Consider the following 21,767-nt stretch of genomic DNA (forward strand, 5'->3'; position numbering starts at 1 on the left):
GTGAAGAACACGAGCTGAAAAATTTTCTTACAACTACTGTGTGCCGTAGGCTGTTTGCCCACGCTCGGTCAGCTTTGCTGAGCGAGAACTTGAATAAGCATATGATGTAGTATTTAAGAAGCACATAAGATGGCTGAAAGGGAAAGGGATGTTTTCAAACACGAGTGGAAGTGGCAATAAGAACATGCTGATACATTGTTACCTTATTGAAAAAATTGTTCTGCACTGATTGTGTTTTAGATCACTGCAGTCAAGATCACTATAGGAGTGTTCTCCTTGGTTGTATAAACACCTTATTGTAAATGCTGGCTTTTAGCCAAAATCTTGAGGTTGCTGAGTCAAAACTTTTTTATTTTTTAAAAGTTCTTTACATTGGAAAATTTTCTCAGCTGTCACTTCTTCTGTACTCCTCCAAAGAATGCCCAGATTGCTGGTGAATGAGCATCTCCACTCTCCTTTGACACAGTCATCTTTTTTCAGTGTTTTCTCAAATGCCTCGTGGCCTCACTTTCTGGTTCTTTTGTTTGTTTTCAAAAGCAGAATAAAAGCTCCCGTGTTTGGTGTTGCCGCTCCTCTACAGGCTCTGGGCATAAAGGTTTGCTGTGGTTTCCCCAAAGACAGCCTCCCGTGCTGTCTGCATGCTTGTTATTTCTAGTTTCTGTCGAGGAGGAGGAGGAAGGTAGGCTGCGATCTTAACCTTTTGTTCACAGGAAATTTCAGTGCGCACAAGAACTGTAGCTTCCGAATCAGTGGGTTCACCTTCTCACATAAATAAATGTTATCAGCGCTAGGCAGCTGCATTATCTGGAAAAGACCAAAAAAAACAAGCAAGCAGCGGCATGTCTGCTGCAGGTAGCCGACAATGAAAAGAGCTGCTCTTTGTAGGCTGCTTTGCTTTGTCATTGATCCCGTGCATCTGCTCTCTCCCCCCTACACTGGGTTGCTGACCGGGCCATGTGCTGGCATTTTCCTGGGCTGCTTGTCCCAGGATTGTCACTCCCCGTTTCTGGGGAAAGAGAGTAAGCTGTTCAGTGGAGAATCTTACAAGTTTATCTGAAGAGATTTCACCTTCTCTAATAATCTGTGCCATGTACTTAGAAACGAAAAGGTTGTGTAAATATTGAACTACGTTGTTAGCCGCTATTTACTTATCACGCAACTTGTTACGGCAGGAAATTTGCTAAGCTGGGTTGTACAGTTCATCTCCAGAAAACCTTATCAGTGGGAAAGAAAAACGCCTCTTCATAACACTTGGGACAGAGAAAGATTGATCTTTAAAGAAATTCTTTTTGATATTCCTACAAGCTCACAAGCTGTGTATTTGCTCATTTCAGCTTTCTCTGTTTAAGGCATTAATGTCGAAGCAACCTGTTTGTGAGAGAGTCGAAGCTCACTCTTCCTCTGAAGCAGGCAAGCATGAGGCTTTTCTGGGCTCAGGTATTAGCCGCTTTCAAAGATGCAGGAGGATCTATCAACCGAAGTTCTACTGGGGGTTTTCCTGCTCTCAAGTGATCCTCTTACAAAGCTGGCGAGCCTTCTCCAAGGCGAGTGGCTCAATGGAGATCACCCTTTGCTGTTGGGGAGCAGCTCGCTCTCGCAGACAAAGCACATGCAGAAAGATAAGCCGCCTTGAGAAGGGAAGAGCACAGGGGTTTGACCATGGGCATACCAGTTGGTTGCAGTATGTTCTGAAATCCAGCCTGTCTCAGTTGGAGTAATAATTGGGAAGGACAGCTTATTTCAGAACCTTTTCTTCTCCAAAAATTGCAGTGGATTTTTTTCCCCTAAGTTTCATAATAGAATAAGTGATTGAAACCTGGTCCTAATCTGTTTATAAGCCATGTCACTTGGTAGCTAGAAAATCGCTCTTCCTCAGGTATTTAAAGAAGATAAATGCAGTTACGTCTGCTTCTGAGGTCTTGCACTTCCCTGCATTGTCGCTTCCTAGTGAACAGATAGAGGTCTCTTGCTCACTGCGGCCATCAGAAGCTGATGTGGCTTGATATTACTAAGGTCTTGGGATGCTCTCGTTTGCACTTACAATTTATTTTGCTGTTTGTGGACAAGAGCAAGCCAGGATTTTTGTTACTGCTTCATTGAGTTAAAATGCTCATGTTGGTGAGTTTTCATCTCTTTTTACAGGCAGTACTATGGAGAGAGGTACCCTTTACACCTCATGCTTTCTCTCATTTTCACCCACTGGGCTTCTCCGAATGTCTTTGCCAGACCTGGGAAGCTCAGTGCTCTGCTGCAGGGTCCGCAGAGTACCAGAGAGTAATGCAAATAGCTGCAACAACTGAATTACTATATGCATATGCACATAGTTCTTCAGGAGTTCTTTAACAAGCTAATTCTAGCACATACGTAATTTATAAGAACACATGAGCGCACTCCTGCAGCAGTGTCGGGGTGCACTAACTAGCCCAGCTAATGCTATACCAGTATGACCGAGAACTCTGTTTCAAACGCCTACTGAGAAAATGGCAATTTTGGGGTTGGGGGGGAACAAAACACCAAAAACCCCAACAAAAAGCCCCACTGGTTATGGCAGGTGCTAGGTTTGCCAAAGTTTTCTTCAGTGGTTCTGCAGGTTAAAAGCAGTGAAATCTCAAAGGAGATGTCGGTGCGTTGTAGGAAATAAGCAATCTCAATTCGATGTTTGTGCTCTGCCTGACTCAAGTCAAGCACTTGAGCTTGGGTCTCCTGCATTTCACTTGAGCGTCCTAAGCATCAGGCTGTTGCATTATTCAGGAGTGGGCTTTGGTCTTCTTTTGTCTGAAATGCAAAGGGGAAAGGAAATGGAAACAGTTCCACAAATACTGGAGCAGGGCCTTGAGCCCAGCTCTGTCGGTTTCCAGTTTGCTGAGAAAATGCTAGAGGATTCTTTCTCCCTTCTCCACCTCATGTGATCTTTGATCCAGAGAGCAAGAGGGAGATGCTGACCCAGCCTTGTATGCATCCAGTTTGTCTTGAACATGGGAGAATTGTCCTTTCCAAATTGGGCAGAGTGTGCATGATTTTTTTTTTTTTTATTATTATCTTCCTGTAGACACGTAATAGCAACCTCCTAAATGAGTGCCCAAGCCAGTGAGCTGTTTGTTCTGTGATATGGCTGGCAGGCTCAGCTTTTCTGTCTCATGAATATTTTCCTGTCCAGGTCTAGCCTCGAGTATTGGCCAACACCTACGCAGCGCTGGAGCCGCTGCACAGATGTAGGTTGGCATTGTTGGTGCTTTTAGAGCTGATCGGAGTTGCCCCTTTGCTGAAGCTGCCGTTTGCACGCTGGCTGTTTGGCAGTAGGTGGTGCAGAAAAACATTCTGTATGTTCCTATAAATAGGCAAAAACTGCCTGAATTTGAACTTTTGATGGGGGACCAGGTCCTTCACAGCCAGACGATGCCTCTGGCTATACACCTAGCACTTTTGTGATCAGATGCTACGGGACTTGCTCGTTTCTAAGTAGAATCTACCCCTGGGACCACAGTACTATGAGCCAGTGGTCTGCAGCATTTTACTTCACAAACCACGGCTGCTTATAGCAGCATTAACAGCTGAAACGACCAGCACCTACGTACTTATAGGGTTTGCATTCTGGTCACTTAAAAATGGTCAAACCATATGGTCTTTGGGAAGGTGTCCTGCTTCCAGAACAAAGACTAAAAGGGTCAAGTTCTGCTTTTCTGAAACAAAACTTGCTTCAAGGAAATCCTGATGCATCTTTTTAAAGCGCTTTGGCTTTAGCTCAGCATTTAAGGTTAAATACTCAGTGAGGGACACTTTGAACTCTTTAGAAGGTGGATGTACAGCAGAAAGAGAAACAGCATGAGCTTCAGAACTGAATTCTGCCAGGGAAGGGGAAAGGAGTTGAAATGTGTTTAAAAACAAGCAAACAAAAAACCCTCCATACCCTAAATACCAATTAGGCTTGGAATTAAAGTTCATCACCTCCTTCTAAATCTGGCTCCTAAAAGCCTAAACAGTACGTTAACAGAAGTGACTTATCACACTTGAGCTTGGACAGCTGAAGATCACCGATCTGTAGAAGCTGAGAAGCCACAGCCGTGCCTCACAGCACACTATGAACGGGCTGACCACGGGTGTGTTACCCAGTAGGGATCACTTCTTCGGTCCGCAGCCTGCAGGGAATGAAAGAAATGGTCGTTGCCCCTGACTCTGACAGGCTGATTCTGTGTCTGTCTTTGTACAGCTGTCTGGTTTAGCTTCATATTGCCTGGGACGTGCTGAAGAAAGATCCCTAGAGGAAAGCACTTTGGCTTTTTAGTTCGTTTGCCTTTGGACCTTGGAGGGAAGTTTTGGGGCTACGTTTCGGGGTGATCTTTATGCAGCCTATTAAAATGAGGAAAGAAAATTAATGCATCTTGGCAGGAGGAACAGTGAAGTCCAAGGCAGGAGCCTCCTCTAACTCGCGCTTCCCCTTCCTGAGGTTTCTACGTCTCCTCGAGAAGCCCTGTACATTTTCTTTCTCTCTAGGATCTAGAGAGAGACTTGCAGTGTTGGGTGCCTAGAAAGCAAAAATGAAACTGTCCCCAGTCCAGGATGTCACAACGCTCTTTGCTTCAGTGACATTTCCATTATACTACAGCCAGATCTGGCATTTCCTGGCTTGGATTGTATCCTCGAATACAATTTTCTCCAAAGCATGAGAAAAGTCTGCTACCCACCTACCTAAGCTTTGGAGGGAGAGAAAGGAAAGATGATCTAGGCTTTAACAGGCTTGGAATGAAAGGAAGTACGTGCTTCAAGCTGTTTATAAGCCCTCTCTAAGCTCTCAGCATTCCCAAAGTTTGCCTTTCACGCACGCCAACTCTGCCGTGCAATGCACTTACCTGCACGCAGGGACAACAGCAGCAGCGGTAGTCCTGTACTTCCTTTTAATGCAGCACGAGAACTGAGAATTGATTCAGTATGTCCTACGGGGCAGATCTCTGGTCTTTCCATAAAGAAGCTTTTTTTAGCTCATACATGTTTCTGATGATGTGGAAGACTTATTTTTAAGCTGGGAAAGTCTGTAGCAATGTTTTGAATTCCTAAATGGCTGACGGACTAGGATAATCTGTCTGAGCAACACTGGAAGCAATTTACAGCCTTAGATGGAGATTTTAATTTACTTACGCATACTTTTAAAGTCAAAAGTGCTGCAGTTTGTCACCCAACGTGAGGGCTCTTCACCTTTCATCTCCCGTGTATCTGGCCAGGAAGGGTGTATTTTCTCATTCCCTCCGCTAATGATATAGATGCAAAAGATACAGATCTTTTGTGGCCCAACTTCCCAGCAGTTAATGAACATGTTGGGACAGTAGATCACCTTGCTAGAGACGCACAAATTGCAGCAGACAGCAGGAGTTATGGCTCATTAATCACTTCGCTATGCTCTTAAGTTGAAAATCTGCACAAACATCGGAAGGTTTCAGTCTGAGTGACACATCTTGAGGTCTCCTGCTGCCGGACCTGAAATACCTTTGATGTTTCTACTATTTTATCCTGTAGTTTCCAAAGTCAGTGTTTGTTTCCAGCCCAAGGGCAAGTCTACTTTAGTCTTACTCGTGCCAGATGAAAATTATTACAGAACTTAAAGTGAGTGTATTGCTTAGCTGATTACATTTGTGAAGTTTAAACCAAATGAAATCCTCAGCTGATCATGCTACACAGCAATTATACTGCCTAAAAGAAAGGATTTCATCTGTGTACAGCGGGGGGAAAAAAAAAAAACATTTAAACTGCAAACTCTGAGTGAGAAGGAGACTGATGGTTTCACGAGCAGCTGAGATCTGTTAGCATGAAACTGCTGCAGAAGGGAATCCTCTTCTCCGGGACGGAGGCACGCAGTCCTGCACTCTTGGGCTTCCCGTGGGAACCGGTTCAACTCCCAAAGCTGGTGGAAAGCCGATAGGTTTCTCCTGGGTTAGCGTGTTTGTTCACTCGCGAGGAAAACCCCAGAAGGAGCAGCAGCAGTGTTTGGTGGGAGCCAGGCTGGAAGGGGGGTGCTCTGCCTCCCGTCATCAGTGGGAAGTGGGGTGTTGCCCTGTTGAGGAGTGATGTACTGGGGGGGAGGGGAGTCACTAGGAATCCATTTCCCTCCCTCACTGATACCACTCGACACAACACTCTTCCTTTTCGTTTCAGGATGCGAAAACCCCCTTTCACTGCTGCCAGTAGCAGGATATAACATAGCCGTGGCTTCTCTCCCTCCAGCCCTGACTTACTTAAAATGGTTTTAGGACATTTTCCTAGAAAGTCCAAAAGCCACACCAAGAGAGCTGGGTACTGGTGGTTTGCAAATGAGCTTGGGTTCAGGGGCAGTCAATGCAGTAATAAAATACGTATTTATAATTAGCAAATGGTGAAAAGGGGAAGTTCACTGCAATAAATATGAATTAGAAACAAGGACATGTGGGCAAGTAATGAGGGAAACAAAAGTCCTAAGGAAAAAAATGGAATAAAGGGCAAGAAGGAGTGTCCAATTAAATCCAGATCAGAAGGAACCTGTTGTTTGCCCAGGATTAGCTGAAAGTGCAGTTTGTTTGCAGTAATGCAGGGTGCGCAGCAGTGCGCAGCGGGTGTGCAGGATCCCTAGGTGAGATGCCCCCACTGCAGAAAAGCAGGTAAGCAGCTGCTGCTCTTGCTGGGTATCTTCAAATCACCAGGAGCAGATAATTTGTACTCAGGAGTTTTCAACTAACCACACAGAGAGGTCTCTGAACCACTAATATAGCGGGGGGGGGGGGGTTATTAATAAGCCTTGGAGCTCAGGGGAGCTCTGGGGGACTGGGAAGCAGCTGTGGAAATGGGATGACCTAATTCCAGTCCTGCCCGCTTGCTTTCAGTGCAGGCAGAACGACGGAAAGCTTGATATGGGACAAGAGCTAAAAAAGAAGTAAGAAAATGTCATTGTGGCTAATTAATAGTGCAAACTGATAGGGAATGGCATAGAAAATGGACTGTGTTGAGCTAAGCATATTTTATGAGTCTTCAGGTTTGGCTGATAAATGTAGAAGTTGCAATAATGCTTGGGCTCCTGAAGAAGTGTTTTCAGTGTTGAAAGGTCCAAGCATTGTCTATTAAACTGGAACAACGTACGTTCAGTGCGTTCAGCGTTGGCTCAGTGATAGGTTTCCAACGTTAACCCCAAGCAGGGAATCATTAGAGACACTTTTAGTTGACAGCAAGGCCTGAAATGGGTTCTGATATCTTTATTACCGATATCTTTATTAATATCTATATTAATAATCAGGCAACACACACAAGCATAACTATGTCCTATGCAGCCTGTATTACAAGCAGGAAAGGTACGCAGTGAGAAGGATGGGGCCTTTCAGCCTGTCGTGCCCAGCAGCCTGCCCTGGATCAGGCTCTGTTGCCTGGGGCACCCCAGACCCCCTAAGCACCCGTGGCTCCATACGAGAACTGAGCAAAAGACTTGGGCATTTCTATGTAGCACTTAGACGTAGATGTTTGACGACCCAAGAGCATCACCTGAGAAAACAGCACTGGGGTGGTGAACCAGTGCTGAATGCCCAGAGGTGCCGTCATCAGCCGGGCTCAGCCTTGCAAAGGTTTGGTCTCATTAGTCCTGACCCTCAAGTGATGGCCACCACCGCACATAGATCCTATGATATCTCACAAGGCTGCCCGGGTGGTTCCTCCGGCCGTCGCCTTCCCGGCCAGGCTGAGTTTCAGGTCACTGCCGGGGCACGGGGCTGGATGCTGAAAGCAAGATGGAGGGACTGACCGCACTTGAGGCATCGCACCGGTGGTTGTGTCTTTGCTGGGGCCCCCCGGGACGGTGCCTAATGTGAGGGAAATGAACGCAGCACAGCCTTCAGCCCTCTGGAGAGAAGGCAAAAGTGGAAAAAATGTTTTTCGTATTCAACTGACTCGGGTTGTTTTCATTTGCCTGTATATGTTTATATTCTACGAAAACGTATAGCTATACGTTTACACACACACATGCCACTCTGTTTAAACACACTTGCTGTGGCAGCTTCGGTTAAACCCTGAAGCCGCTGCCTGCTTACAGCGATGAGAGCAGAGCTGTCCCCACGCGCTGAACCGAAGCACATGGAAAAGCTTTACTACTGCACTTGCAGACTATATCGCAGGGTGCAGGAACCCCTATCTTTTACATCTTAGACGTGATAAAAGGATCCGGTATTTGGAAGGCTTGGCCTGTTGAAGATTAAATAGCTGATTTGTACAACACAGCAGTGAGACTCGAGGCAGCTCGATTGGGAGCAGCCTCTTGGTGGGTCGAGCAGGACCGACAAAGGGAAAATAGGGCTGATGCTGGCAAGGGAAAGTATCTTTGATGCTGAAGAACCTGGATGTTGCTTGTTACCAGGGACCAAATAAGCGCTCATTTAGGCTAAACTTGGGCATATTTCTCGAGAAAAAGAATAGCTGTTAGACAAAAGATAAATTACAAGGCTTTTTCTCTTTGCACTCACCTACCGCTTGTGCTGGCTTCTTAACAGGCTTCTGCAAGAGGAAAGGTGTAAGTCCCAAGACGGCCCTGGCTGCTGGGAGCTGGTCATGGGAACGCTACACCTTGCTTCACCCCATCTTCCGAGTCTGGGGGGAAAGGCGCACCCGCCTCGCCGTGAGGACAGGCCACAGGTATCTCCTCCCCTTAGTGAAGAGGTGCAGGGCTGGGGATGAGCTGGTGCAGGAAGCTGGCAAGTAAGAGGAGACATAAAACATGGATCTCATGTCATGGCTGGAATAAGCATGGGAAAGGGAAACAGACCTGGGGGACTTGGGTATGGGAGGGACACAGCCAGAAAAGCAGGAATTTGTATGGTTGAGGGGTATAAAACAGGCAACTCGATGTTACCTTTTCCTAAGATCTTTCAGGAAAATTAAATGAAAACAGACTCCAAGCAGTTTCAACGATGCGTGCGTTTAATTGCTGTGCTGTTCATCACCTTGGCTGCTGCAGCACAAGTCAAACCTCAGGGTTTCTCACAAAGAGAAAAGTTTGCATGCAGCGCTGTGGCTGGGTGGCTGCGTGATGCTGACTCTTCTGCATCTTCTGCAGCTGTACCACAGAGGTGTTAGCAGTACAGATGTTAGTCCCTGTAAATCTTGTATTAAACAGCCCAGTTTCCTGCTGGAAGTTAACGGTGTGATGCATAATGCTCTGCGGAGGTGAACCTTCACCTGCTTGATGTACTGGAGAGGCAAGCAGAGAGGAACGCCTGAAAAAGCATTTCAAATGTCATTTCAGGTGACGAGGCTGTGTGCATCCATCAGAAGCTACGTTAAGCCCACGTAAGCCATTCCTAAGGTACTGCAGCTGGCTGGTCCAGTCGCCTGCTTTTTGGGTGGATGTAAAAGCCACGTTTGCCTTGTGTACAAAGACAAAAGCCCCTTTCAGCCCATTTTCTTACTAAGGCAAGTTGTGATTCTTCTCTTTTGCAGTTTCTTTCCACTGTCCCCCCACCCCTTGTGCTGCTCAGCCCGTGCTCTGCCAAGCGGGCAGCTGGAGCCAGCCATGCTGGCAGCACCCTGCCAGATGGCAACAGGAGTTTCACTGGTGCTAAATGATGACCAGATGAGGCGATGGGAAAGAGACAGGTAATAGCGCAAGTTTGATCGCAACATCGTTGAATCCTGTCTCTGAGGGGCCCCTCGGAGCACTGCACTGAGGTCAGACCATTTTTTGTTACTCCAATCTCTAACTGATGTTTTCAAATCTATGAACGCAGACAGCTCTCTGGAGAATAACCCATGGGGTGTCCGGTTCAGTATGGTGACAGACTGAGGAAAGACAGGATATACAGATATTTTGACTACAGAAGCTCTTCTGTGTTATACTAGCACAGTAGTATTCAAATTCTTTGAGACATAGTAAACTAATTCACTAAATAGTCGTGGTGATGTTCGCTAAGTTTATTATACGCTTCATCGGTTCATCTCTGAAAAGTAGCAGCTTGAGGATCTTTCTCCAAAAACTTGGATTTTGTTTAAGGTGGTACTTGACTTCCTTCAACAAACTGAACTGATTTAAGTTCCTTTCTCATGAAAAGTATGATGGGGGAGCCGATTTAATCAGTCAGAGAATTCATCATTGCATAAACAGAGGAAGAGGCTGAATTAGCGTTAGTGAGAGATCTATGAATGTTCCTGGAGAAATTTTATTACTTTAAACTCAAAGAGCTGACTCTGGGGCCTGGCTTTTTCTCCTTAGCTCTGTTACATTTCCCAGTGGAGCACTCTGTGATGAATAATAACTCAGTTGTTCTTCTTTTCTTAAATAAATCTAATTATTTTTTTTTCCATGCAGGAAATGGAATCAAATTATAGGTATCACTCATTCATCCTTTTATAACTCATGTAATATTAACAAGACAATGTCCTGCTGGTGAAGAAAGCAGTGTGCTTGGCCCTGGGCAGTCGGTAGAAGATGGAAGTATCTGATCAAATTACTCAGCCTCCCAAAGAAATCATTTTTAGATGATGATGATAATTACTCGCTCCTTGGCTTGTTCTGTCCAGGTGTTCCTAGCCATGGAATATCACAGTGGTGGAGGAGTGATGCTGGATGGGGGGATACGGCTAGTGCTGAGCACGAAGATGCCATCAAGGCAGTGGGCTGGGATAAGCCATCAAAGTGAGTACTTGGTAATCTCATATGTATCTTGGATTCTTCTATAGGGCTTAAAGCATGTCACCACATACATCTTGAATTATATATGAATAGCTGATTGGACATAGCGTGTCCATATTGCTGATTGGACACTGTGTAACCACAGTGTTATCCATCTGCCTAAGAGCTGTCGGCTCCGCCAGATAGGAAACATCTGTTCCCGCACAGCCCATCTACCGTCTGTGTCTTCCTCCCGTGTCAGAGATCCCAGTTACTGCCAAACTGGTGTGGCCTCCATCCCAGCAGAGGAGCTGGCCCTGCTGCAGGAGGAGGAAAAGCTCAGGTATGAGCATCCCACGGGGGAGAAAGGGCTGCTATCCCTCCTTCCTTCCATGGCCAGCTCCCCTGGTGTTTAGTAACATGCAGGCCCTGGGGGCAGGTGGCACCCCCAGAGCAGCAGGGAGCTGCAGCACAGTGGGTCTTGGACCACTGCGGTCACAGGTAGCTGGGGAGGATGGCTCCTGGCTCTCTTCATCACAGGGGCCTGGCTGGGGCCTGCTGAGAGGCAGCTTGCGCTTTTATGCAGCTTTGGTAGTTAAAGGGGGGAGAGATGCAGACCACCAGCGTGGGAGATCAGTGGCAGGGTGGGTAGAGCCAGCGTGTGCCACGCCAGCCTATGTGCAATGCTGGGTGAACGGTGTCGGTCTTCTCCTTCCCTTGGGCAGGCGGGCAGTGGATGGGGGCTCTTGTCCCCCGACAACTGCATCGGCGTTCAGGCAAGGCAGCCCCTTTCAGCCCAGGCACTTTGCAGCCTGCATCCCACAGCACCATCCGCCACAGCCAACTGAGGGGTGGAGGGCTGTGCACTCAGGTTGGAGCACACAGACTCTCTTGGGAAATAAAACATCACTGGCCAAAGGTTGAGCCTGGGGACTTTAAAAGTGGGTTTGTGGTGAAGCAAGGCAGGGGTGGCCCTCATCCCATGGAGGTGGACCCTGGGCACAGAACATGGGCACGGTCCAAGCCCTTCTCCTCACCTGTCTGCAGTGGATGCAGTCAAAAATAGAGATCCAAAAACCAGCAAATAGACATCTCCTCTACCTTCATTCCTTGTGAAAAGCTGCTAGCAGGTCTGTAAAATGTATGTGCAGGACTAGGGCTGCCTGACCTACCTGTGGGGCCAGTGCCCTCCACTGTGCAGACCGACCCCAGCTCCACAGGGGGTCAGGTAGGGCACGCCGCCAGCAGACTGGCTCAGCACCCGCTTCCTGAGCAGGGGGCTCTTCTTTCGTAGTCCCCAGCCCCAGGGAACTGACCCAGTCTGACCCCAGCTCTCTGTTTATTTCAAGTTTTATAGCTTTAGAAAAATTCCTATCTGATGATCTAGACCTACTTACGCCCCACTGCTGTGTAGTAAAATTCCACCAGCGCTAAGCAATATTTCAGACAGGGTCCAAACTTGCTATCTGAGTTCAGAAGCTCTTCACCGTTGTGGGAGCAGATCTCTCAAAACCTCTCTCAAATATTTGTCTTTTGCATCGTGTCCAGAAAATTACATGATCTGGACTTTTTTGAAATAGAGAAGTGTGAAAGCCACTGCCTGTTTCCCTGGCCCTTTTCTCCACATGGGGCTAAATCCTCTACCCATGTCCCTGGCAGCTCTGGAAAGGCTTGGTGATGGTGGTGATGGCACAGTGTTGAGGGTTTGTGAGTGAGGACATGCAGCAGGGAAACCAGTTAAAGGTAGCTCTGTAGATCTGCTAAGAAAAGGGAGGGAATAGGGCTCTGGGGCTTTCAGGAGCCAGCTCCTATGGTTGTTCCCATCTCTGACTGGTTTTGCAGGTACTTTGGTGTCTCACCTCAGCCTCTGCTGGACAAATGTCTACAGTGCTGGGTTAGGAAGGATCTTTCTTTCTATACTGGGGGAAAGAATGAAAAGTCTGGGACTGGTAACCTTGGAAGAAGATTGAACACAACATAGGTCATGGTAGCTTGAGCTTCAGTGTTCATGAGATTCAGGAAACCTCCCAAAAGGCCAAGACTGACTTAAGGTACGTGGCAGTCTCATGTCTGCCTGACCACACGGTTCTCCACTTCCCTCTGAACCGCCTCGCTGGGGCTGCTGCCAGATGAGGTAGACCTCAGGCTTCAATCAACATGGCAATTCCCTTGTCCCTTCTGCTAACTGTTTCCCACAACCCTCCTACCTCCCCGGCTGTCAGCCTTATCAAAGAAGACAGGCTGGATAGGCTGCGAGGGCAAAGCACCCGTTCCCCAGCTGCGGGTCCTCCCCCACCTCTGCCACTGCGGTTCCTCGGTGAGCTGGCGTGAATGAAGCCTGAACTCGGGCCGCTTCCTAGCTAAAGGGAAAATGTCTTTCTCCACAGCCAGCTCTGACATCTCTTGTCAGCAGCAATTTCAAGTTCACCAGATAACAACAAAAACCAAAACCACGCCTGAACTGCAGCCCTGTTTCATATGGGCTGATGCAGGGGCGAGTCCCTGGGGATGGACCTGCGGCTGGAGGAGGGCAGCATGTGCTCCCATGGGGTGGGTGCGTGGCTGCTGCTCCCGCAGCCTCCCTGCAGGAGGGCAGGCAGCCACATCCCCCTGCGCTGCCTGTGCCCCGGCCATGGGCGAGCTGCCAGCCAGTTCCTCAGTCTCCCTCTGTGGAAAGGGAGCGAGGAAACCACAGAGGCTTTCTGCGACCTGCGCCTGAAAGCTCTTTCCCTATCTGACGTTGCCTCCTAATAGGATTTGGCTGGTCGATACCGGCTGGTGTGCACAGGGTGAGAGCATTTTTAAATGGGTGTTGAAAACTCTTTTGTGGAGAATTTCCAGCCTGCTTATTGCTCCAGGTGGGAGAAGCCTGGAAGAAAGCCACATGCATGCAACAGTCTAGACATGTTTGATTTCTTTTTGGAATTAAAGAACAGAAGTCCCATAATACCCTTTTTTTTCAGCATTTGTACAAGTAGCCAATATAAACAATTCTCTCACTGCCCTGAAATTTGGAGTTGCTCACAGGATGAGGCAGTGACCTACTGAACCTCTGGGAAGAGTAATATTAGCCTCCGTCTGGTCTGCTGCCTTCTTGGCTTGGGTCTGGCGACTGCAGCCCAGCTGCCCCGAGGACCAGCACAGGCGCTGTGGTGCGGCGTGTCTCCAGGGTGCTTGTGGGGCTGCTGCTCCCATAGAAGGAGAGGAGATGTGCGATGAGATTGCTGAAGTCGAAGACACCCCCCCTGCCTTTAGGCACCTAACAAACTGGCTGCTTCTCAGATGCAGCAGGTTCCCCAGCTCTGCTTCAATCCACCTGGAGGACTAATCTACTGAGGACTAATCCTGGGATCTGCGACTGGCATTAGATCCCATGAAAGTCTTGGCCACAGAGAACATTCTCCATCACACCCAAGAGCTGCTGCTCAGGATGGATTTCAAAGCGCCTACAGACACATGTTCATGACAGCAAGCCTCCAGGCTGACTTGCAGGCAGATGACTACTACTTAATCAGAGATCACTTCTGAGGTTACCAGCACCCTCGCCACAGACTGGCTCTCGTGCAGGAGTGATGTCACAAAATGAAATATTAGGATAAGTGTCAGGGAGGCCAGATAAGTAATGCACTTGCTCTCAAGTGAGGATGGGGGCTGCTGGTTCCTCTCATGTTGGTGGTGCTGCTCCTCCAGGTTTCCCTAAGCCTTCTTGCTGCCGTATCATTGCCTGGAGTACTGCTGCTGTCACTTCTTCAGCTTGTTTTACGCAATTGGATTTTCTTTTCTAGGTTTTGTATGCCTTCAACTTTGGTTCTGCCTGCACACTCAACCATGGTTGGAATTGCAACGAAGAGGCACCCAACAAAGGACAACACGGAGCAGCTGCCCATATATCCTGCTTGGCTTTGAGTGCAGTGGAGGAGATGACAGCTGCCCAGGTTGGACTCCTGAGCATGGAAATGGCCCACAAAAGGCCAAAAACATATTGAGTGAAAAGATATCTGCTCAGGAGTCAGCCTCCCTGACAGCGCAGGGAGGAAGGCTAGATGCTGGTAGGTTTGTGATGGCTGTATAAGCCACCCTATGCAATTAGGAGACTTATTTTTGATGAACAATTGCAACAGCCAAGAATGGAGTGTCCATAACTTCCCTATAGCGGTAGGATGAGCGTGGGGGACGTAAGGAACTGCTAAATGGGGTGCAGGGATTGTTGCCTTTCAGCTAAGCTCTTGTCCTTGCCTCTTAGGACTTCAAGATAAAGAACAGGCCTTTGGATCTAATCAGGACTTAAAGAAGCAGCCAGGCTGATAACACATTTCAAGGCTTTCAAGCCCTCTGGATTCATTTTGGTCTAATCCCTGTGTAGTTAATTTTACTTCCCAAAGCCCTTTTGGAGGCTCTGTCACAGGCTCTGTTCTTACTCTCATCCCACCTCAGGCGTATGTGGTGCTGGTGGGTAACCTTGCAGAGGTGCTGCATCCCACCACAAGCGCCTGGGTCCATCAACTCCCCTGTGCTCCATGGGCTCAGGAAGGCAACTTGGGGTCCCCTGGCCCGAAGGTGCAACCCCAATATGAGCAGTTACTGCTGTTATCATGGCTGAAAATTCCTCGGGTATCTCTCATTGAACTTCATTTCCTGCCTCGCTCTGGCAAAGCTCCCCGTTTCCATGGCAATGATTTATTCCTTTAAATAGTTCTCATTCAAGAACAATATCATGGGTCCTTCTCTGTTGTTGGTTTAGTTAAAAATAACCTACTCTTCTCCCGGCGTCGGTCTTGGCTGAAGCAGTTGGAGTTGGACACTAGCCTCCAACCTTTCCGATCCGCCCTCACTCCCACCCAGAGACAGCCGTCCTGCCTCTCCGCCGCTCGGTATAACCCCTGAGGTCTGTCCTTGGCCCTTCCTGACCTGTCCTACGGAGAAACCTCACGTGGGCGGGTCTGGAAGGAAAATGCAGAGAGGAGGAAAGGAGGAACCGGCTGAGCTCTCGCAGGACAGCACCATGCAGCGCGACATCCATCCAGCACTGGAAGAGGAGCCTGACGCCCTCCGCAGCTCTGCCCTTGAGCTTTCCTTGCCGTGAGCGGGGAGGCTTGTGAGAAATAGGAAGCCTCGTGAGAACAGCATGGCCCGTGATGAAACGGTCTGTAGTGCATCACTCATCGTTGCAGCCCGGATGTTCAAATAAGCTGCCAAAAAGGGAGCCTTTCCCATCTTCCCCAGTTCTTGGTTTCCAAAATAGATATTTTTGTCTATGAGTGGAGCAAGGATTTCTAACCTGAAAACTGGAAACGAAACAAAAAAGAAAGAAATTAAAAGGCTAAACTGCATATTTGGTATATTTTAAAGTGTCTGTTTTATTGCATAAAAGTCTGAACAGGCAGCCTGGTCTCCATACAACAGGGACCATTCGGTGTTTCTTGGGACACTTACTTCTTGCTTTGCATGAAAAGGGAGACAGAGCATCTGGTTTCTCTGCTTCATTTTAAACGTCAATGCTTATTTTGCTAATACATTTACATTCCAATTTCCCTCACACATAGTAAAAAAGCAACGCTTTGGGGTTCTTCTAGATACAAGCACATTAGCTTGGTTGTTTTTCAGGCAGCAGAAGTAGACATGCGCTGAGAGCCTGGAGTTCAACCATCAGTGAGGAGAGCGGACTTTGGGGAAAGTGAATTCCCATCTACAAAATGAATTTCTGATTCGCTGCAGAAATTTTCTGACTCGCTGCATTAACTGCAGCCAGCACTGGCTTAGGCTGGGAGAGGGACAAAAATCTATCTACAAAAAATAAAAGTATATGATATAGCCTCCCAAATGCTTTTTGCTCAGGCGCACTAAACAGCATCCCAGGAATGCCAGGTTGCTAATCCAGAAGGGTGGGTACCAGGTGCATTTCTTTCTGCAATACTCAGGCTGAGAAATCTTTTAAAGCGGTTGCAGCACCTTTCGAATGAGCAGTGAAACTTCATCCTTATAAGGTGGAAAAGCTCCATGTTCTGCTGTTAGAAGACTGGAATGCGAGCACAGCAAGGTTTGCTTCACGTGAGCCCCTTATCTGAGAGACTGGTGATAAAACTGAAGAAGTTCGCATGACACAAGAAGAATTTCTCCCTTATCTAAAGGAAGCTGGAGATGTGCAAGTCAGAGGTACAACACGCAGGATGAGTTATGAGGAGGAAATGATGTAAAGGGGCCAGACGGTTTGGAAATCTGCCTGCTTGCTTGAGTGTGTCCTATTTCGTGCTTTGGAGGATTGTATTGACATCAATACAACACCAATTTTAGAAACGCTTGACTGGAAGCTTGAATCTGCCGAATGTAGGGCAAAGTGACAAAATCCAAAGTCTTTAGGGACCCTCAAATTGTGCCAGCCCTAGTTTTGACCTCTCTTTGACATTGAATTGGGAGAAAGCGAGGGAGGATTTTGACATAAGTCTTTCAATCTATCAGTTATTTGTCATTTCCTTCAGGCAATTTTTCCTGAAAGTAGCAGCCTCTATGCCTCTTAAAATACAGTGGGGGAAGATGCTATGATATCAAAACGATTCATTTGCCTCTTACCAGACACCCACAAAGTTTGCCCGGAAGAGATTTTTCAATCATTTAAACCTTTGTTTTAAGATGGCTTGTTTCCTTTACAAGCAAAGAGGAAAATGCTACTTCTTGGTATAAAACATAGGCACGCCAAGTGTTAAATTCCAGCTATTTCCTCTGCACTTTTCTCAAAGCCTGGCTAGAAACTTCTTGCGCAGTTGCAAGAAGCCTGTAAGGTCCTCAGCTTCTCTCAACACGTCACTTTAGACAGTGTCTCTCCATGTGCTCCCTGGTTAATCTTCCCATCAAAACCCTCCTGCTTCCATGCCTCATGCCACTGCTTCTGTGTTATTTCCCGTTTTACCTCTTTACTGTGTGTGGAGCAAGGGCAGCGGGCAGCCCCATCTGCCACCAGCCCCTTTCCCTGCCCGACTTGCCACCAGTCTCCCACCAGTGGGAGATGTTGTCCACCTTTTGGGCATTCAGGGGAGAGACCCAGGTCCTACTCATGACATTGAGGGCAAGAAACTTCCTTTCGAAGAGACCAGAGATTTTCCACATAGTCATAAGTTTCCGTGGAGGAGGCAGGACTTGGTTCCTAATACCAAACAGACCCAAACAACACTAAGTTTCCCATTGGGAGCACGTGACCTGACGGCCCCAATATGTCCTTCCTCCTCCCCTTTCTCTGGTTCTTTACAGCCTCTCCGTCCCCACGTTTCCTTTCGCCTGGTCTCGGTGCTTGGCCGAAACGCTGCTTACCCCACCCAGCACTGCACGATGGAGAGCCAGACAACACATCTTCCCTTGCCCGGTCCATGGACTCCAGCAAAAGCAGTTACAAGTCACAGGACTCCTGGCGAAACCAGAGGGCTGTGAGGGAAGGACCACAAGCTCACCTGGTCTCTGGGCAGCACAGACCCAGCACACTCTCTGTTTGGCCGGGAGATCTCCAAGGCAAAACCCAGGTGCCACAAGAAGAGATCACCAGCAGTATTTTAGTTGTAGTGCTATGAGGCCATGCAGGCAGATACTGTCTTCCAGACATGGTTTTTTATCAAAAGACCTTGTCCTTCATGAGGAGCTTGGAGCATGTTTTTTAAATAATAGCCCTGGGTTATTTTTATCAAAGACAATGTGGCCACTAGAAGTAGCATAATGGGGCTCAGCATGACTTGCTTTTTTCCAGAACAATGGCCATTGTTCTGGTGAAGCTGAGGACAGTTTGGGCTCTTACCAATTGCCGCTTTTATATAAACCAGGGGAAAAAATAAAACAGAACCTGACTCCTTAGCTGGGCAGAACTGCAGTGGTTTCTGCATTGCTAGTGTGACTAAAACATAGTAAAAACACAGTCTAGTCTCTCAAGCCAGCAGATAGGATGAATAGGAAATTGTTAGCGAAATCATGCATTTTTGGCCTGAGCAACCTGATCAAAACTGGCCCTGCTCTGAGCCAGCGGTTAGACCAGATGTCTTCCGGGGGTCCTTTCCAACCTGAATTATCCGATGGTACTCAAGAATGACAGACTCCTACTGGTCTGCAGAAAAATTTGTCCTGAACTTTCACAGACATCAAAACAGAATGAGATTCAAGCTCCCAATGCCTTTTTACATTATAAACCTGGGACTTGATGTGGTTTTCTGGTTTTGTTTTTAAGCAAACCATGTGGAACAAGCAAACCCAAGGCCTCCCCTGGTGCAGAGCTCCCCATCAGCCAACCCTCCCAGCCCTGTGGCTCGCCAGTTCCTCCCACCTGGCGGCCCATGCATGTGCGTGTCCTCCCTGAGGGCAACATCCTGCAGTGGCAGCTCTTTCCAAACCTCCCCGTTAGAGCTGGAAGGAGCAAGAGACATGTCTGTAGCTAGTGAGTAAAATGCAAGACCTGAACTTTTCTCAGCAGGGCCAAGTGTCGAGCGAATGCTCCTTCTGCTCTTCCAGGGGAGGTGGAAGGCAGATACTGGCCCTGTTCCTTCTTCAGGGCATCCATCCCAGGCTTATCTGAAAATAGAGACCCACGCTGGTTCCAAGCTGGTCTGAATGTCATCTTGTGCCTAATAAAAGGGGATGGTGCAAATGTGAGAGGGTGCTAGCACATGCAGCATGGGGCTGCGCTCAGGGGATATGGCAGTCCTTGCTTTGAAACATCCGCATCAACGGTGGCCATGGAGAGCTGGGGGTCTCTGGGCTGCTTGTGCGGGCAGAGCATGGAGGGAAGCAGACCTGCTGTCAGGAGGGACGAGTTTGCTGCAAGGAGGTTGGTACTTCTGCTGAACCAGACTGGAGAACGGTGGCAGGAATTTTTCAGCCATTCGCACCCATCTCTAATTCTCTCCCACCAACGCTCTGGCAGAGCTGAAGTCAATTGGTATTTAAGAAGCTCTTGGAGCTGGTTTCTTCTCTCAGGGTGTTCTAGATGTATGCAATACGCTGTGACTATGCTCCCAGAAACCTGTTGGATGGGCTGCATTTTGTAAATATAAATGCTAAGTCACAGATAAATGAATAAAGCAGATAAGCAGGTACAAGAGAAAACGCTACTGTAAATCCAAGGTGTGCCTCTTCTGTAGTTTTATCTGGGAATCAGGAAGACGCCAGCACTCAGTCCTGTTCAAGGTAATGGTAGTTTTGCTATTGGGCACACACAATTTGGACTAGGCCCAGACCCTCTTTCTCCCTCTCTCTTTTTTTAATTGCTCTTTTCATAATTACCACTATTGTTGCGTGTAGTTTTTTTTCCCTTGTGAAACTTTTCATTACTTGAGTGCAAAAGCTATGATGCAAATGGGAGTCACTCCCAGAGAGTGCCCAAGGGCTGGGGTGCAACTGCGCTGAGATGGGTTGTACTGCAAAATAAGAAAGGTCAGGGGACTCGTTTCAGACCAGCTGGCACCGGCGAAGATGTGCCATCACTGCGCTGCAAAAGAAGTGCAAGCGCCGTCAGCCTTGGTCATGCCCCAGAAGAACCTGCACGGTTGGGCTGGGATTTGCCTCTCCTCTGTGGTGGTCATACAAGAGGGCTTGGTTTCTCTCCCCGGAGCTATTTGAAAGGTCTGGGCAAACATGGAAACTGGCCCTGGAGAGGAAACTCAGCAATTGCACGGTGCTGACAAATGTCCAGAGACAACAAACCGCAAAAGCATGGAGAAAATGGGGAGCCTTGTGCTCTCCGCTTTATTTTTCACTTCTAGGGATCTCAGGTGTCATGCACAAAGAGACCAGACGTCTGCACACAACCCCGTGATATTTACATTTTATTTTTAGCTAAAGCAATGTAACTTGTGGCTAATTTGCTCGTTTAAGAAAACAGAACCAGCAAGGAGTGTGGTTATTTATGTGTTTCAGCGAGACCCACACAGCCTGTTCCAGCAGCTCTACAGCCCTAGCCTAAGCCCCTGGGCGGAGGGGATGTGCATGTAGGTGCCACCACGCTGGGCACTGCACTCGGCTCTACTATTAGCAGACGCTATTTGAGCATGTTATAAAGTGATATTCCAGTAACCTTAAGCTCATATATTCTTTGCTTTCCTCTCACTCAAGTCAAGCAATGGTGCTAAACTGAACTCAGCACAAGGGAGACCTGGGTACCTTTCAAAATCCAAAATGGAGCCTTCCTTGAGTCAAGTGATAGAGAAGTATTTATATTTATTTTCTACCATGTCAATTGTGTACTTTTTGCATTGCCTGTCATGCAAAGAATGGCAACTTAGGAATCCAGGGGGATGGAGGGGGATGTTTGGTTACTTTTTTGCCTAAGCAGAAAAGCATCCTTGAATAAAGAGCCTGGAAACATGATTAATCCTAAAGCTGTATGTTTCAGAAATTATGAGTATGTAGAACAGAGTCTATGCACAGACCTGTGATGGAAATTGTTTCCCAGTTTTGTCTGCTAAGAATCACAGGGTGCCCCAACAAGGTGCTGTCAGGATATAACTTAACCAGAACTTTCTAGCAAAAACCCTTCATCAACCAAGTTCGTATTTGTGTAGTGCTAGGGCTGAATTTGGCACTGCCTTGGCAGTGGTTTGCAAATGGATAATTTGCATGTAAGTTCCCTTAGGTTCTTAGTCAAATATTCACACTTTTTTGTTTTCAATTTCCATTATTCTTCAGAGTACCAGGTACCTGAGGTACTTTAAGTGCACTTAGGTACACTTGGATCTGAAAGAAACAGAGGGAGGGGTTAAAACATGCTTCATCAGCTGTGGGTGGAAGTCTATCAGCAGAGAACTAGAATTGTTTCTCTGAGAGCATATTTCTGGCTCTGGACCTGAGGTGGCCATGAGCATTAGGAAACACAGAACTGTGTTGGCAGTAGAAAATAATATATTTCACTGTATTTTGCAAACAAATATTATCAATTCATTTTACACAATTGGCAGCTCTCAATTTTGTCACATTTTCCCCTTCAGAAACTACTTACCGTTCAAAAAGGAACAAACTGCCTTTATAAACACACAGCCAGACTATGCCACAAGGGTTTTTCTTTTATGTGGGTGTTGCTATAAAGACAGATTATAATCTAGGGCTGTCACCCGTGGGGTATCTCGAGAACCATCTAAGTTCATCTATGACAGCGGGGAACCTGGAACGGGACCTCGTAAGAAATCATCAGGATATT

Source organism: Aptenodytes patagonicus, chromosome 7, assembly GCF_965638725.1.
Source record: "Aptenodytes patagonicus chromosome 7, bAptPat1.pri.cur, whole genome shotgun sequence".
NCBI classification, from domain to species: domain Eukaryota; kingdom Metazoa; phylum Chordata; class Aves; order Sphenisciformes; family Spheniscidae; genus Aptenodytes; species Aptenodytes patagonicus.